General features: G+C 48.1%; 1 protein-coding gene across 33 annotated transcripts in view; it reads right to left on the bottom strand.

The window, feature by feature from the left end:
* The window catches only part of LOC146767243 (uncharacterized), a 494,975-nt gene continuing 478,137 nt past the window's right edge, over window positions 1-16,838 (bottom strand). For 11 of the 33 annotated variants that reach the window (XM_085579762.1, XM_085579759.1, XM_085579773.1 and 8 more), the window contains one exon: window positions 2,628-2,776. The gene's annotated coding sequence lies outside the window, so the exon portion shown is untranslated. The other 22 variants (XR_014955355.1, XR_014955354.1, XR_014955369.1 and 19 more) reach the window with 22 other exon arrangements.

Here is a 16,838-nt window from a genome sequence, read left to right as displayed (position 1 = left end):
ATCTCTCTGGCATCTGGGGATGAGAATCCACGTCGCCTGGCAATGGAGGCTGCCTCGCCTGCGGGGAATGTCCTATGGTCACCGGGCTGTGGTCCCGTGCTCAGCTACAATCGAGAACCCCAAACATCACTGCATGATCTTAGCTGCACAATGGACAAAACCCAGCAATCCTGCTACTCACCATTCTCCTGAGAATGCTCGGGCCGCACATTTTGGCCAGGCTCAGAGGCTGCCACCGTCATCGCAGGGTCTGCCTGGGTTAAGAAGAGACAAAGAGACTCGGCATTGCTGAAAACTAAGTGGACCTTGGCTCCCCCTCCCTACCTCGGCGTCTCACCACAACTCCTCAGCCATTGCCAAAGGCAACTCTGATGCAATCTTAAAATACAAAATTTCAAGGCTTCATCTCAGAGTCCTGCAATACTTCCCGAGAGCTCACAAGCACAGGAAATCCAGGCCATCAGCTGTTGGTGACAGGGGCTTGGCATATGCTGAGTGGATTCCCTAAAGCACACAAACAACAATGGATGCTTACAATTGCACCAAAACCTGAAACCTGAGCAAGAACAACTGCTTCTGTCCACTGCTCACCTGGCACACAGGGCCTTGACTGCTGCTAACTGCCGGGACCTCCTAAAAATAAAGGCAAAGAACACTGCTGTAACATGGTCACCATTCAGGCTGCCCCTGCAAATGCAAACAATGACTGACCTGCTCAAGGGAAAATCCTCACGCAACAATGGGGCCCTCTGCCACTGACCTGAACTGTCTGCATCTGAAAGGAAGTTAGGACTAGTGTCAAACGGCTGCAGGACAACTTAACAGCACCAAACATATTAAGGCAATCTCCTAATACAATCTAGAGCCCAACTACACCCTGCAAATGACAAATTTCAAGTCCCCAGGACTTGTGCTATTACAGGCTATGCAGCAGGGCAGAGCAGTTGTGGGACAAATACGTGCAGACACCCGTGACACAGGACAGGGAGAGAGAGCTTTTGAGGAGAAGAAAGGACCGAGAGACCCAAAGAACACAGAGTGCACCAGAGACAAGTGACAGGACACACACCAGAACTGCTCTGCCCTGAGCACCTCAGCACTGTGATCAAAACAGACACTTTCCCTTTAGCTGATCTAAGGGGACACTTCTTGGACATCCCCATCTCCAAAACTGACTCAAAAAACCCCTCCTGGGGAGTCCCAACCCGGCACCTCCTCCATCCCCTCTGTGGGTTGTAGCTCTCCACTTACCTTGCACATATCTGGGGATGCAAATCCCCATCAGGTGCAGAACGAGGCCTCCTGCCTGTCTGGGAAGTTCCAGTTGTCATCAGGCTGTTATCTCTTGCTCTGCCAAGAGAAAGAAAACCAAACGTCAGCGCACTACCTTAACAGCACATGGGCCAGAACCTGACAATTCTGCTACTCACCGTCTCCCAAGAAGTCTTGGGCCACACACCTCAGGCGCGCTTGGATTCTGACACCGTCATCTCAAGGCACACCTAGGTTAAGGGCAGACAAGGTGACATGGCATTGCTGCAACTTGAGGGTACCCTCGCTCCTCTTCCCTGCCTCACCACAACTCCTTGCCCATTCCTGTGGGTTACCAGGAAGGGTCCTTGAAATGCAAAATTGGAAAGCTCTGTCACAGGGTCCTGTAATGCTTCTGGCAAGACCACACGTGCATGAAAACTGGTCCATCAGCCAGTTGGAGACAGAGGTATAAGTACTCTGAGTGGATTCCCTAAAGCACACAAACAACAGTGGATGCTTACAGTTCCACCAAAAACTAAAAGCTGAGCAAAAAACTCCTTTGGTCCATTGCTCACCTGGCACACTTGGCCTTGACTGCTGCTATCTGCCTGGACCACCTAAAAATAAAGGCAAAGAACACTGCTGTAACATGGTCACCATTCAGGCTGCCCCTGCAAATGCAAACAATGACTGACCTGATCATGGGAAAATCCTCACGCAACAATGGGGCCCTCTGCCACTGACCTGAACTGTCTGCATCTGAAAGAAGTTAGGACTAGTGTCAAACAGCTGCAGGACAACTTAACAGCACCAAACATATTAAGGCAATCTCCTAATACAATCTAGAGCCCAACTACACCCTGCAAATGACAAATTTCAAGTCCCCAGGACTTGTGCTATTACAGGCTATGCAGCAGGGCAGAGCAGTTGTGGGACAAATACGTGCAGACACCCGTGACACAGGACAGGATGTGACAAACCAGGGGACAGGACAGGGAGAGAGAGCTCTTGATGAGAAGAATATCTGCAAGGACCGAGAGACCCAAAGAACACAGAGTGCACCAGAGACATGTGACAGGACACTCATCGGAACTGCTCTGCCCTGCATGCCTCAGCACTAAGGTCAAAACAGACACTTTTCGCCTTTAGATGGTCTAAGGAGACACTTCTTGGACGTCCCCAATTCCAAACTGACTGAAAAACCCCTCCTGGGGAGTCCCAACCTTGCACCTCGCTTATCACGCCCCTCTGTGGGTCATAACCCTCCACTTATCTTGCACATATCTGGGGATGCAAATCCCTGTTGGGTGCAGAAGAACGCCATCTCCCTGTCTGGTAAGTTCCAGCTGTCACCTCTTGGTCTGCCAAGGGAAAGAAAACTAAACATCAGTGCACAATCTGAACAGCACATCAGCCAAAACCTGGTAAATCTGCTACTCACCATCCTCCTCAGAATGCCCGGGTTCTTGGCCCTCACGCTTTGGGCGTGCTTGGATTCTGACACCGTCATCGCAGGGGACACCTGGGTTAAGTGGAGACAAGGCAACATGGCATTGCTGAAACACGAGTGGAATTTGATTCCTCCCCGACTCACCGCAACACCTTGGCCATTCCCTCAGGGCTACCAGGATGGGACCTTGAAATGCAGGATTGGAAGGCTCCATCACAGGGTCCTGTAATGCTTCCAGCGAGCTCACAAGGGCATGAAACCTGGTCCATCAGCCAGTTGGTAACGGAGGTATGCGCACTCGGAGTTGATTCCCTAAAGCACAAAATCTAGAATAAATGCTTAGAATTGCACCAAAAATTGAGACCTGAGCAAAACCAACTGTTTCTGTCCACTGCTCACCTTGGACACTTGGCGTTGACTGCTGCTAACTGTCTGGACCTCCTAAAACTAAAGGCAAAGAACACTGCTGTAACACAGTCACCCTTTAGGCTGCCCCTGCAAATGCAAACAACGACTGACCTGATCATGGCAACACCCTCACCCAGGACTGGGGCTCTCTGCCACTGATTGGAGTCGTCAGCATCTTGAAAGGAAGTTAGGACTAGTATCAAATGGCTGCAGGACAACTTAGCATCACCAAACATATTAAGGCAATCTCCTAATACAATCTAGAGCCCAACTACACCCTGCAAATGACAAATTTCAAGTCCCCAGGACTTGTGCTATTACAGGCTATGCAGCAGGGCAGAGCAGTTGTGGGACAAATACGTGCAGACACCCGTGACACAGGACAGGGAGAGAGAGCTTTTGAGGAGAAGAAAGGACCGAGAGACCCAAAGAACACAGAGTGCACCAGAGACAAGTGACAGGACACACACCAGAACTGCTCTGCCCTGAGCACCTCAGCACTGTGACCAAAACAGACACTTTCCCTTTAGCTGATCTGAGGGGACACTTCTTGGACATCCCCATCTCCAAAACTGACTCAAAAACCCCTCCTGGGGAGTCCCAACCCGGCACCTCTTCCATCCCCTCTGTGGGTTGTAGCTCTCCACTTATCTTGCACATATCTGGGGATGCAAATCCCCATCAGGTGCAGAACGAGGCCTCCTGCCTGTCTGGGAAGTTCCAGTTGTCACCAGGCTGTTATCTCTTGCTCTGCCAAGAGAAAGAAAACCAAACGTCAGCGCACTACCTTAACAGCACATGGGCCAGAACCTGACAATTCTGCTACTCACCGTCTCCCAAGAAGTCTTGGGCCACACACCTCAGGCGCGCTTGGATTCTGACACCGTCATCTCAAGGCACACCTAGGTTAAGGGCAGACAAGGTGACATGGCATTGCTGCAACTTGAGGGTACCCTCGCTCCTCTTCCCTGCCTCACCACAACTCCTTGCCCATTCCTGTGGGTTACCAGGAGGGGACCTTGAAATGCAAAATTGGAAGGCTCTGTCACAGGGTCCTGTAATGCTTCTGGCAAGACCACACGTGCATGAAAACTGGTCCATCAGCCAGTTGGAGACAGAGGTATAAGTACACTGAGTGGATTCCCTAAAGCACACAAACAACAGTGGATGCTTACAGTTCCACCAAAAACTAAAAGCTGAGCAAAAACAACTGCTTTGGTCCACTGCTCACCTGGCACACAGGGCCTTGACTGCTGCTATCTGCCTGGACCTCCTAAAAATAAAGGCAAAGAACACTGCTGTAACACAGTCACCCTTTAGGCTGCCCCTGCAAATGCAAACAATGACTGACCTGATCATGGCAACACCCTCACCCAGGACTGGGGCTCTCTGCCACTGATTGGAGTTGTCAGCATCTGAAAGGAAGTTAGGACTAGTATCAAACGGCTGCAGGACAACTTAGCATCACCAAACACGTTATGTCAATCTCCCCATACAATCTAGAGCCCAACTACACCCTGCAAATGACAAATTTCAAGTCCCCAGGACTTGTGCTATTACAGGCTATGCAGCAGGGCAGAGCAGTTGTGGGACAAATACGTGCAGACACCCGTGACACAGGACAGGGAGAGAGAGCTTTTGAGGAGAAGAAAGAGCTGAGAGACCCAAAGAACACAGAGTGCACCAGAGACAAGTGACAGGACACTCATCGGAACTGCTCTGCCCTGAGCACCTCAGCACTGTGATCAAAACAGACACTTTCCCTTTAGCTGATCTAAGGGGACACTTCTTGCACATCCCGACCCCCAAAGCTCATTCAAAATGCCCTCCCAGCACCCCGCTTTCACCCCCTCTGTGGGCCTTAGCACTCCACTTATCTCTCAGGATCTGGGGATGAGAATCCATGTCGCCTGGCAATGGAGGCTGCCTCGCCAGCGGGGAATGTCCTATGGTCACCGGGCTGTGGTCCCGTGCTCAGCTACAATCGAGAACCCCAAACATCACTGCACGGTCTCAGCCGCACAGCAGCCACAACTGAGCAATTCTCTGCTCACCATTATTCTCCTGAGAACGCCGGGCTCCTCGGGCCGCACGCTTCGCCCACGCCCTCCTGGCAGGGTCTGCCTGGCTGAAGAGCAGGCGAGGTGAGGTGGCGTTCCCAAAACTCGAGTGGACCCTGGTCCCCCTCACTAGTAGTTCCCCGACTTACAGCAACTCCTCGGCCGCTCCTGAGGCTCCCTGGTGCCACCTTCAAGTGACCAAGATCAAGGCTTCGTCGCAGAGCTGTGTGCCGCTCCCCGAATTCCCAGGAGAGCGAAGGAGCGGCTCTGCGGCCGCTTGCAGGGGGGACTCGCTGGTACACGAGTGGACTGCCTGACGCACACAAACATGAATGGATACTGAGACTTGCAGCAGAGACACTACAGCTGCAGGCACACAAATTCATAAATAATTAAACTAACAAAACCCCAAAATCCTACCAAAATATTAATTTTATTTACGCAGTATCCAAATTGCCAAATAGATTAACAGAGACACCCTGTCCTATCCCCTCAATTACGCCTCTAAAATCTATGCCAAACAAATCCCGAAAACTAAGAAAACCCTGCCTGTATTGAAATAAAAACAAAAAAAAGTCTTGTAAACGTTATAAATTCATTAACCTAACACATCAGAACCATAAAAATATTAAACCTTTATGAACAGCAGTACGCACGACCCTCGTTTCAACATATAAAAGTAAAGCTATCCCTACTACTAACCTAACACAAATATCACAAAATATAGCAGTAAGAAAAGAAAAAAAAAATAATCCTCACTATAACTAGAATATAAATTTTTTATTTTAAGCCAAGAAAAATTCATACATTCTAAACAGGAACTTCCTCAAAATCAAGTATTTCAATAAACGCAAAAAACTCTAACATATTTCAAATAACTACAAAAAGGCTAAAAAACATAAAACAATCAAGCAACCCACCACAACTATCTAAAACTATCTACAATAAACCTTCTTTAAAAAAACCCAACAAATACTTCTTACCACCTCAACAATACATCACCAGTGACACCAAACAACTCAAAATACTGTAACTCCCATCCAAAAAATGCTCTATAAACTGAAACACTAAAACTCATCTAAAACACCCACTTACCCTTCAATAACCTCCTCTAACCTACACACAAATCTAAAACCAATAAGAATTAACTATAAACTATCATACCTTAAAGAACTCCACCATTAAACACTACTGTACCAGACTTACTATAAATCAAAAACCCCAAAAAAACACACCACTGTTAACATCACCAAAACATTTTTCTCCATTCCTCTAACAACCAAATACAAACCTCGATTTACCTTCACTTGAAAAACATACAATACACCTACAACCAACTGCCCCAAAAATAAAAACACAGTCCTACCATCCAGCATAAATTCATCCAAATGAAACTTCAAAAAAATAAAGCTCCAAAACATCTGTAATAATCCAACAACATTAGATGAAAAGTATAACAAAAATATTTTTTAAATCATCCAAATTCTTCTAAAAGACTATTATACCACAAAAAAGAAAAAAAAAAAAAAAGAAAGCAAAATCAAAAAGCATAAAAGTCCCACCAATTTAATCAAAAACAGCCAGAATGGCTCCATGAGCCAACAAAAAAAACCCCCAACTTATAAGAAAATGCCAAACCACCTCAGAAACAAACAATAAAACACAGCCCCTCTTACCATGGTATTATTTTAGTACTATGATTAAAATACACATTCTATACAAAAATGTCCTCTACCCTTCCATCAATGCCACATAAAGCAAATAAATTAACTGTTATCATACAGGACATCCATATAAAAAAAATCTCAATCGCCCTAAAACCTTAAAAATAATTACAAATTAACCCCAAAATGAAAACTTTAACAAAAGAAACCCAAAAACAAACAACAGAAACTAAAAATACACCACCATAGAACTACCTACCAGCAAAAACAACCCCACACCACACTCTTTTCACTAACAGTTGTCAGTGAGACACATCACAAAAATGAAACAAAAATAAAAAACAGCCCTAGAGAAACCCACAAAACAAATCACAAAACCCACTAGAAAAAGAAGCCCAACCAACTTACTAAACTTCAAACCATACAACAGACCCTGAAAGCTGCTAAAAATTAAAACCATACCTCTACACTAACTCAAAGAGTAACCAGCATTCTGCTAAGTTAGCTTTAAAAACCAAACTAATAAAGGAGATTAACAAAAACCTAAACCACTAGACAATAAAAAGAGAAGCACCCAAATAAATAACTACCTAAAAAAATCCACTGTATAAATACACAAGTTCCTAAAAAAAACACTGATAAAAAGCAACCAACAAATACATCAAACTGAAACAAAAACCCAAATAAATACAGTAACAACAAAAAAATTATTCCTAACTCAATAAACCCATAATGCCTCAAACCATCAAAATACAAATACCACCTAGAAATAAACACATCACCAAAAGAGAAATGTAACCACAAACAATAAGTCCCAAATTACCGGTAACAATAAAACGTCCACAACAATTAAACAAACCAAATAAATAAAATCACTATAGGAAAATTTAAAAAATGCAATTACCAAGATTAAAAAAAAAACCTCACTAATTCACTACAGCACACTACCTCAAGCCCACCAAAACTAACACTACATACTCATGCTAATAAAAGCCACCACATCCTAATTAAAAACCAACCCTGTACTTCATGCTACGACCCATAAAAATCAGTGTAAACCTTAAAAAAACATATCCTTTAAGAAGATAACTACAATTATATTTTCACAACATGAGAATAATCCAAACAAAACATCCAACATATCGCACAAAAAAAAAAAAAAAATCCAACAACCAACTCAATCCAAAAAAACCCTTGTCACAGCACCTGAACCAAGAACCGTAACAACCAACAAGTACACCGTGACCCTTCTCCTACACCAACTACGAACAAAAGAAAACGACCCAAAACATTCCTCAGGAGCGCCTCAAAACCAGCGCAGCGAGGGAGGCTGGAAGATGCGAAGCCGCGCTCCCGGCCCCGGGCGCAGCGCGGCTCCGGCAGGAAAGCGGCTCCTCCGGCAGGCAGAGGCGGCGCCGCGCCGGGAGACCCCCGCCCGCTGCCCCCGGCCCGGCGGGGCCGGCACCGCGCCCGGGGGGCCCCGGCGGCGCCCGAGCCCCGCGCCCGGAGCGGCGGCACCGGCCGGCACCGGCCCCGCCCGCGCCGCCTCCCCCGCCCGCCGGCCCGGCCAAAGCTCCGCTCGGCTCCGCACGGCTCGCACCGGCGCGGCTCCGGCGGGCCCGCGGCAGCCCAGCCGCGCCCAGCTCCCCTTCCGCCCCGGCCAGCCCCGGCACTGCCGGCAGGGCTCCGCGCCGGACCCTTCGCTGCCGGGCCGGGGGCAGAAGAAGCGCCCCGAATGCAGCGGCACAGCCCGATCCCCGCCCTGCCAGCGCTGCCACGGCTGCAGCTCCCTTCCTCTGAAGCCCCGACACTGACGCCACGCTCCGGCGCTCACCTCACCCCAACGAGGGCACGGAAATGTAGGCTTCCCTTCAACTGCGTCCCCTAGAAGAGAAGAAAAGAAGCGGCTTGCCTCAAACGATGGCAAAAGGGGGCTTCTTACCTCAGTCCAAACCCCTTAAAAGGCGGGACAACAGGACTGCCCCCTCCAATTCAACCTCAGGATGACGAAGTTTCAAAGGGAAAGGAGAAAAGCCCCGGCTGCAAAGGCGCACCGGCTCACCTGCTCGGCTGCTGCTTCTCGGCATAAAGGTTTGTCCCTCGGCTCCTCCTCTGAGCAAGGCTCCACTTATCCAGGTGGGTTTCCAGGTGATCCCCCGGACCCTGTGCGAAGCACCCACCGTCCTTCCAGGAGACAGCCCCGGGAGCCCCCCATAAACTCCTCTCCTCCAGCAGCTCCGTGCAAAAGCGATGCGAGGAAAACCCCCTAAATCAGCTGCCGGAGGAGCCGCCCCCTCCTCATCATGCTAACAGCTCACACTTGGGGCTGCTCTGAGCCCTCCTCATCCTCACAGCTCACACCTGCCGCTGTTGCCACTCTCCAACAGCGTCTCTCTGTCTCCAGCACACAGCCCACTTCTCACAGACACAGATCCAACAGAAATCTGCTACGGGTGTCGGCTTTTCCTAATCCATCTGGGTACACGATTAAAACACGTACGTGCATTGATGGTCATTGAGAGAAAGCTTTCCCCTGGACAAAACAGTCCTTTTGCCGGCACACTTTGATACACCTTCGCAAAAAGCAGAAGCAGTAGCGAGTCCTAAGACCCCTGCCGAAGAACCCAGCCCTGCTTGGGACACCCAAAGCAGCAGACCTCGAAAAAGGAGGGGAAAAGTCAAGCTTGGAGGGGAAAAAGAGGACAGAAGTACAGCAGCCTTTAAAAATGCCTGCACGGAGCAATAGTGGGAACCAGTCACATTTCTTCTTTCCTTGCTTTCTGTGATGACATAAGTAGGAAGTAAGAACACGTTAAACAAAAGGCAAGAGCTAGGATTTGACAGGTCTTCATTTTGGCAGGCGCCCCGAGCTCCACGGCTGCGGGGGAAAGATGCGAAGGGGCGACGGGAAGAGAGGAGGGAGAGCGGGACATGCGGAAGGGCGGGGAGGGAGGTCGGGCTGCGGAGGAAAGCGGGCGGGGAAGGGAAAGGCCGGCAGGGCAGCAAGAGGGACGGGGCACAGAGGAGGGAGAGAGGGGGAATGGAACGGAGCAGCGGGGCAGGGACAGGACAGGAAGGAGCCGGGTTTGGGGGGGACACGGAAACGAGGGAAAGAGAGGTAACTGAACACGGGCAGGAGCATGGAGCGGGAGAGAGAGGGACAGGAGGGGATCCTCCCGGCGCCCCGGCTCCGCCCCGGCTCCGCCCCGGCCGGGCTGCTGCGCTCGGCAGAGCTCGGCTCCGTTCGGCTGGACTCGGCTCCTCGGCCAGCTTCGGCTACTTTCGGCCACGCTCGGCTATTTCCTGCCGCATTCGCCTCCATTCGCCTCTTCGGCAAAGCTCGGCTCGCCGACACAGAAGGAGGAAGGAAAATGGAAAAGGAATGGGGGAGAGAACAAGAGGGAGAAGGGAGACACAGAGGGAAAGTGTCCTTACACCTGGTGGCACCCTGACTCTGTCTGATTTCCTATCGGCCTTCAGGTCTGGAGAGTTTCTTTGGTTTTGAATTATATGTTCTAATGAACTCCCCCAAAGCCAGAGCTATATTCTGCATGGACAGCTGCTCTTGCACGAATACAGGGAGATTTCCAGCAGCTCTGCTGGGCTGGGATAGGCTCCCATGGTAAGCTGAGAGGATGGAGACTCGGCCCCCAAGCTACAGCCACTGGGACAACTCTCCATCACGGGGCCAGGGAGCTGTGCAGGGCACAGACTCCCCTCATCCCCAGCACTGCTGTCCCCGGAGAGCCCGCTGGCTCTCTGCTCCTGAGAAACACTCTCTTCTCGCAAAAACCCAACTCCCTCACCACCTGCATCTGCTTCTTCTTCAGTATTGCCCGCAACCTTCATTTCTGCTCTCTCAAAGCACTGTTCATCTCCACCTCTTTTTCATTGCAACATCTTTCAGTTGACACCTTTGAAGTGAAGAGGCCACTGAATTCTACCATTACAGTGTAAACCACTCAGTACTGACAGAGCCTGCTATTAGTTTTAGTCCTCAGTTCTGCATTCCAAGGGATACTTTTGAAAACACACTGAAAACTCATAAAATACGTGGCATTCACTGGAGCCAGGGCTCACTTCTGCATTGTGCCTTGGCACAAACATGCTCCATCACCTGTGACATCTCTCCTGCATTGACCATTGTTCAAAGCTTTCCTGCAGGGGCCTGACGGAGCAACAGGAGCTTGCTGAGCTTCTGTCAGGGCAGGAGCATAACAGGGTGCAGATCCTGTCCTGACCCCACCCTGCATTCCTTCCTGCTCTGATACTCAATGACAAACATCCTCTGGGCCTCTACGTTACCAAATACAAGGACATGCCAACGTTTAGCGAGGACAATTTCAGCTTTCCCAATCTAAACTTTCCATATGATGTAATGACACTGTCACTTATTTACTGAGAACCCCAGCCCACGTAGCCTAGAGAAGTGTCTGTTGGCTCAGAGCAAGCTTTAGGAGCCTGGAAGAAGCTTGTTTTGATTTAGATGCCAGGCCCAAGACTGCATTTGAACTCCTGTCTCCCCACCAGAGGTTTCTAACCCATCCCCTGTGTCACATGTGCAACACCAAATACAGCAGAAAAGCACTTCTGGGAGAAGCTTAGGAATGGAGGAAAGTATAGTTATTATAAATGTTTCATATATCTGTATGTAAAGATAGATAAATAGATAGCTAAATATGTACAGACACCTGTACACCCACCTACACCGGTATCTATATGAAGTCCTTTTTAGACCCTTCCCTAAATTTGTAAGTGATTGGTGCTTATAGAGGCAAACAAAATGAACTTTTAAGTTAAGCCAACTTGGGTGGCTATTTGTGTCACAACAGTCTCTGAAAAAATGATGACAGCACTTAAAAGTCACCAATAGTAATAATAATAACAACAGTAATAAAGTATTTTGCTGCTATTTTGGCAGCTTATGCTGCTTCTTGTACTTACTGCTCAATGTCTTGCTATTTCAGTAGTTCACTATGAAGCAATGAAGCAATAAAGCAAAAGCCTTAAGGCTGGCTGCTTAGCTTACAAGAAGCTCTGTTACAATTTGGAGAAGAAATAAAACTTGGAGCATTATCAGTAAAACAGAGATTCTACCCATACCCATTAAAAATGCAGTATTTGCTCTGCAGACCTGCAAAAACTTACTTTAAAAGGTTAACTGTGACCTTTCATAAACCCAGTCTCATTTTAGCAGAAGAGTTTCCTGCTTCTCTGTGACTGTGAGATGTATCTATTAAGTTCCTTTCAAAGGCCTTGCCTGACCTATTCATTTTGCAATTGAGAGCCAAAATAGCTCAATATCAAATATCTGCAAGCACCTTAGTACTTTTGGAAGAGTGGAACTGCTCGATCAAATCCTCACGCTGACCACACTGTTTCAAAATGCAACAATGAATTATGTCATTATGTCTCCATTTGGAAAGGATTATAATGTAAAATTAAGACAAGAGCCTGCCCTACTCTGAAGGCATGGGGACAATGGGGATTTGAGTCCCCAGTATGTAACTACTGTTGCAAATGGAAGACATCTATCAAGAACAGAGACGTGCGTTACTGCACGAGATACAGTGCCCAAGTCCCAGACTTCATTAACCTTAATTAAATGGTCTTGAAACCAAAATTTTTCCATAGCAGTTCAACGGCATTAAAAGGGCCCTCCCTCTCTGTAAATGGTTTTGATACATAAACATGCAAGCACTCCCAGAAGGGCCACATCCTTAAGGACTGCTACTATATATTTACTTTATGAAGACGCTGCCCCATCTGCTGGATCAGCCACGCACACGGCCCCACTGCTACGCTTGAGTGTGGCACTGGAATAAAACTTTTCTTGTGTTTAGGAACAAAACCCCGTCAGTCAAATCCACAATCATTCCAGCAGCAAGTAGGGATGCACCAAACTGCTCGGGTTTCCATCCCTGTTTATTCTGGAAACTGACCACAAACTCCTACGGAGATTTTGAAGGGCACAAGGGCTTCTTGTGAAAGCACAAAGGAAAGAATAAATGACTAGTCAGGTATGTTCAGAAGAATAGGTGGGAGGTTTGTACCTAAGCACATAAGGCCACAGCCTCCTTTTTCAACATGTACAATCGTAGAATCAGAGAATGGTTTGGGTTGGAAGGGACCCCAAAGCTTTTCTCATCCCATCCCCTGCAGGGACACCTTCCACTAGAGCAGGTTGTTCCAAACCCCATCCAACCTGGCCTTGGACAATTCCAGGGGTGGGGCTGCCTCAGCTTCTCTGGGCAACCTCTGCTAGGGCCTTGCCACCATAACAGGGAAGAATTTCTTCTGTATATAGGATTTCTTTAAGCTTTAAAGTCCTAAAGCAGAGGCCACCTCAGGCAGGCATTTACGGATGTAAAGGGTCCTTCTCAAAGGTAACTGTAAAACATGTTCAATGTTCATTAACCTTTCATATGCTGCTCACCAATTACGGAGTGCTTTGAAGAATTTTTAATGAACGTAAATTTTAACCAAAAATACTGCAAAGCCATTATTGATACTGTATGTAGGCACAGGGTACCTGACTTGTAAAGCTGCTAGAAACCTGAACTCTTCTGATAAGATTTGCCACATTTTTTCTTTAAATAAATACATTTTAAAAAATCATCAAATGTCCCTGCTTTATTTCACCACGGCAACAAAATAAGCACAGTCTCAAGTCTGTGCTTCTGTTTCCTATTACATTAATTTCTCCTACCCTGTTCCTCCCTCAAAGCAGTGAACGTGCAGGCAAAGTAATCCTGCCATTGCTCCAGCTCCATGGAGGATACAAACCTGCCTGCAGCCTCTGTCCCTCTGCTACTAGGCAGTCACTGCTGTGCCCAGGCTCTTTATTCACGGTTGTAACAGAAATACTTTCATTTTTTTCTCTTAAAAAGACACCTAACATTTCACCAGATGGTATCAGCACTTCCAAGTGCCTGTAAACCAGACTCCCCAAGCCCAGCCCATTAGCAGCTGCTCTGTGAGTGGCAAAAGAATCCAGAAATTAATCACCTACCTTACACCGCTTCTCACCTGGTCTTGGCTACTTCCTTTCCTCAGGCTCTGGCAAGAAACCCAGACATGAAGCAATTCCCCAACCACAATGACAGCCATGAAAAGCTATTTAGGCTGCTGACAGTTTGGCCGTATCACTGGGCAGTCTGACTGAATTAGCACAGAGAATTTTAGGCTCCCCACACTCTTCTGAGCAGAGGTAGGGTGCGTTATGTTCCTGTCTTGTGGAAACCTGGCACGTGGCAGAATGGGAGTTGGGTTTGTGCATCCTTTGCTGCTTACTCCTCTCCTTACCCCCAAAAACTGGACGTGGAGCTGCAGACGTCCTTTTTACCTTTGTACTGGGGAACAAAGAGGTGGCAGATCCCCACCATTAATAGCCTGTGCAGACAGACCAACAATGAAATACAACTGTACTGGGTTTGCAAGGCAAAGCTTTGGTAGCAGGGTGGGGTCAGAGCGGCGGCTTCTGCAAGAAGCTGCTGGCAGCTTCCTCCATGTCTGGCAGAGCCAGTCCCTGGCAGCTCCAAAGATGGATGTGCTTCAGGACAAGGCTGAGCCCATGAGAAATGGTGGTGGTGCCTCTGTGACCATGTGTTTCAGAAAAAAGAAAAAAATAAGTTTTTGCACAGTTGTAATTGCAGCCAGAGGAGAGTGGAGTGAGAGTACTTGAAAGGAACAACTCTGCAGACACCGAGGTCAGTGAAGAAGGAGGGGGAGAAGGTGTTCCAGGCACAGGAGCTGGGATTGCTCTGCAACCATGGTGAGGCAGCTGTGCCCCTGCAGCCCATGGAGATCCATGGGGATGCAAAGATCCACCTGCAGCCTGTGCAGGAGACCCATGCCAGAGCAGGGGGATGCCTGTGAGGAGGCTGTGACCCCGTGGGAGGCCTGTGGAAGGAGGAGCCCCTGCTGGAGCAGCTTGTCCCTGAAAGGCTGTACCCGTGGTAGGGTGGCCCACGCTGCAGCAGCCTGAAGGGACTTTCACCCACTGGAGGGATTCAGACTGCAGCAGTGTGATGGGGAGTGTTGCCTGTGGGATGGATTCACACTGCAGCAATTCACAGGGATCTGCTGCCTGTGAGACGGACTCATGCTGCAAAAGTTCATGGAGAACTGTCTCCCATGGGAGAGACCCCATGGAGCAGCAGGGGAGCGACTGCTTTCCCTGATGAACTGATTGTCACCCCCATTGCCTGTGTCCCTGCACAGATGGGGTAGGAGGTAGAGCTGGGAAGGAGGGTGTGGGAAGATGATGTTTTTAAGGTTTTATGTTGTTTCTCATTATCCTGCTCTGACTATTTAGCCATAAATTCAATTAGTATCTCTAATAAGACTCTCTTTTGCCTGTGACAGTATTTGACGAGCGATCTCTCCTGGTCCTTATCTCAACCCTTTTTTGTATTTTCTCTCCTCTGTCCAGCTGTGGAGGCGAGTGATAAGAGAGGCTTTGGTGGGTGCCTTGCATCCAACCCACTACATGGGAGCCTGCTCCTGGATCATGGAGCAGCTCCTGCCCCACTGCTCTGGGAATTACAGCCTGTTGGAAAGCACTTGCTAGCACAGCACTATGTAGAACAAAGATGAAATTTTCCTCTTAAGCGTTTCTGATAGCCACCAGCAGAAGAATGGCATATTCACCACCCCATCCTGCCGCCTCGAGATGTTGGCAATTGGTGGGTTACACTGATGGAAAAAATATTTACCCTAAAAATCCTGCAATGCACCAGAGCAGAGAACTAAGCACAGAACTCATTCACAATGGCTGGAGACAAAAGAGCTACAGCTAAAGCTATCACAGCCTCTAGTCATCATGCACACCCTAAAACATGTCTCATCTATGGCAAGAGACCAGAAACAAGCCTGGCTGCTGGCTGTTCTTGCTCCCCAGCTGATTCTCATTGATGTTTGCCTTACATAATTCCACTTCAGGGCCTTAGCTGGATTTCCATCTGGCCATCACTCTCTCATGGCTGATTCCTTCCATTTTAAACCTTTGCTCCATCCCTGTGACATCTGCTGTTTTGTAATACCCCACACCCATCCCGGGCTCCTCTTTCAGTCTATGGACAAGCCCCCTGTCATCTGCTGAGCTCCTCTGCCACATAAGCCTCTCTGCATTCACCTTCACCAGAGGCTGCTTCAGTTCTGGCTGGACAGCTGCACACACATTGCCTCAAGTAGCTCCTCACTCATCTGTGTATGAGTATCATCAGAAACAACTATTAAGCACCCAAACTGCTTTTAATTGACCAGCAGTAACTCAGTGTTTCGCTCAGTACTTATAAAAGGTTACAGTTCTGTGTTTTCCAGTTCTGACTGATAGTACCCACCACCTGTAACCCCCAGAAGTGGCAATATTGCTCAGCTGCTTTTCACATCTCTCTTTAGCACATGCTATTAAGAGACCATTTACCTCATCAATTACACATTGAGAAGTATCTCTAGTGTCTAAAGGTACTCTAAAAGCTGGATGCAATGGAGGAACTACTTCCTGAAACTTGTGGATGTGCTAAATCAATGACTGGTCACTGATTAAAGGCTGGAGCACTCACCTTGAGCTTTAACACTTCAGCTGATCAGCATGTGCACATGAGTACGTATCAGTGCAAAGGATTGTCTTCTGCTTCAACTGACAAACTGCTGGATAGCTTTTAAATTAAAAAAATCAAAAATAATAAAATAAATAAAATCTCTATTCCTCCAGACCCAGGGGAACAAACAAGCCAGACCTTCCGGACCCAAGCCCCAGGCCCTGCCAGTAACACACACAGCACTAAGGGATGCACAGCACGGCTGGGTGCTTAGGTTACCAACTTCTGAACTCAGGAAAGAAAGGAAGAAAAGGCAAACTTCTGGATTATTTAACAGAGTAATTTTAGCAACGATCACTCTTGGTAACTTAATGGAACAGAGGAGCAAAGTCCTCTGCCCAGAGACAAGAAGTGACTGTGTATGGCTCAGCTCACGGCCACATAACACACTCTGACC

This window comes from Lonchura striata, chromosome 5 (assembly GCF_050655825.1).
Source record: "Lonchura striata isolate lonStrDom1 chromosome 5, ASM5065582v1, whole genome shotgun sequence".
Taxonomy (NCBI): Eukaryota; Metazoa; Chordata; class Aves; order Passeriformes; family Estrildidae; genus Lonchura; species Lonchura striata.
This window is presented reverse-complemented; position numbering and strand designations above follow the sequence as displayed.